Here is a 2,060-nt window from a genome sequence, read left to right as displayed (position 1 = left end):
AATGGGCACCTGGGAATGGGAACCCCAGAATGAGCACCTCTGGGAATGGGAACACCAGGAATGGGCACCTCCGGCTGCTTGGGAAGCAGCGGGAGCTGGGGGAGGCCAGGGAAGGGCCAGGCTGGCTCCCGCTGGTCCCTGATATCCCCCATCCCAAACCCATCCCACTCCCCATCCCAGACATTCCACTTCCCATCCCACTGAAATCCTGGAACGGGGTGTGGAAAAGCGTCCCCCTTGTCCCCTCGCTGGGCCATCAGAGAGCCCGGATGCTTTGGAGCATTCCCAGCATTCCCAGACATGAAATCCTGCTGCTTCCCAGTGCCAGAACTGGAAATTCCGGGAAAAGCCCAAATTCTATAGGGGTTCAGAGGTTTTAAGACTCAGAACTCCCACTGGGACTGATCCTGGCACACAGGGAAGAGCTGTGGGAGCACTGCAGGAAGGAGGGCAGGGAACAGGGAGACAGGGAAACGGCTCGGAGAAGGAATTCCAGCCCATGGATTCCAGATCCTGCTCCAGCCCCACTCCCTGCTCCTCATCCCAGCTGGGGAGTGGGAGGCACCCCCCATTCCCACTTCCAAAGCAAGCTCTGGAATGGAGCCGGAGCTGCGGCCTGGAGGGAAGGATCCCCCAGTAAATCCCAGATTAAAGACTGGGAATAGGGTGGGGAAAATCTCCTCAGGCTGGAAAATTCCAATTCGGGGACTTCAAGCCAAAAATGTCCATTTTTAAGCTCCTCCCGCAGCTCCTTTCCCCAGGGAAGTTTCGGAGGGGTTTCATCCCACCAGAACCAGTGCCCAGCACAGACTGGGATCGGGATTGGGATCAGGATCAGGGTCAGGGGTGCCAAACTCATCCCAGCTCCCAAACTCCAAATCATCCCGAACTGCAGCATCCGGCCCCACTGCCCCCAGCGAAGGGACCCCCCGCTCCCACCGGGAATTGAGCCTGGAATTACAGCTCAGGGAGCTCCTGAAATGTGGGGTTTGGGATTTCCAGGAGCTTTTTTTTTCCGAGGATAATGCAGGATGCTGTGGGATGCTACGGAATGCAGCAGCATTCCTGGGGCAGGGATCAGGCCCGAAACACGGAGGAGATGGAAGGGAGAGATGGGATAGAGGAATCCCGGGTCCAGGCCATGACAGGAGCAGGGATAGACAGGGATGCATGCAGGGATCCAGAGGGGATGCATGCAGGGATCCAGGCAGGGAAACAGGCAGGATGCAGGCAGGGATAGGGGCTGGGAGATGAGCAGGGATCCGGGCAGGAATATGGGCAGGGATCCGGGCAGGGATCCAGGCTGGGATATGAGCAGGGATCCAGCGGGAGAAGCCGGGTTTGTGCTCCAGCCCCCCCAGTTCCCAGTGCCCGGAGCTGGGATCGGAGCTGGGATCGGGGCTGCAGCTCCTGCCCTGGCTCCCGCCCCGGTGCCGCCGTGCCCGGAATTCCAAGCAGGCTCAGCCCAGCCCAGATGCCGGACGGACACTCCAGGAGGACAAGCCAGGCTTTATTCCCTGCTCCATCCCAGCCTGGCAAAGGCCCCGGGACACAGACCCCGCTCTGTTCCACCCCCGGCATCCCGGGATGCAGCACCGGGAATGGCACCGGCACCGCTGGGAACATTCCGGGAACGCGGGGCAGCTCTCCCAGGCCTGGGATTAGGAGCAGGAAAACCCTGCTCTCCCAGATCTTCAGGAAAGGGAAGGGAAGGGAAGTGCAGCTCTCCCGGCCCCTGGCTCAGGGAAGGGAAAGGCAGCGCTGCAGCGCTTTGGGCGCTTTCCAAAATAGCTGCTACCGGGAAAAAATCTGGGAAAGCAACCAAGGGCCTATGACAAATCCTCCCTACGCAGCTCCGGAGCCGCTGCCAGCCCGAGGCTCGGCCTATCCACAGGGATGAGCCCAGGGCTTGGCCTATCCAGGGATGTGCCTGAGACTCGGCCTATCCAGGGAAGTGCCCAGGGCTCGGCCTATCCAGGGATGAGCCCAGGGCTCAGCCTATCCAGGGATGTGCCTGAGGCTCGGGCTCTCCCCAGGGAAGCGCCCCGGGCCCCGCCCAT

General features: G+C 61.1%; 1 protein-coding gene across 1 annotated transcript in view; it reads right to left on the bottom strand.

Moving 5' to 3' along the window:
* Positions 1-2,060, bottom strand: part of SND1 (staphylococcal nuclease and tudor domain containing 1) — a gene marked incomplete at its 3' end in the record, with an annotated part of 92,485 nt that overhangs the window by 24,026 nt on the left and 66,399 nt on the right. The window lies entirely within an intron of this gene.

This window comes from Corvus brachyrhynchos, unplaced genomic scaffold (assembly GCF_000691975.1).
Source record: "Corvus brachyrhynchos isolate BGI_N302 unplaced genomic scaffold, ASM69197v1 scaffold197, whole genome shotgun sequence".
Lineage (NCBI taxonomy): Eukaryota > Metazoa > Chordata > Aves > Passeriformes > Corvidae > Corvus > Corvus brachyrhynchos.
Note: the sequence above shows the minus strand (reverse complement) of the source record. Positions and strands in the feature narration are given on the sequence as shown.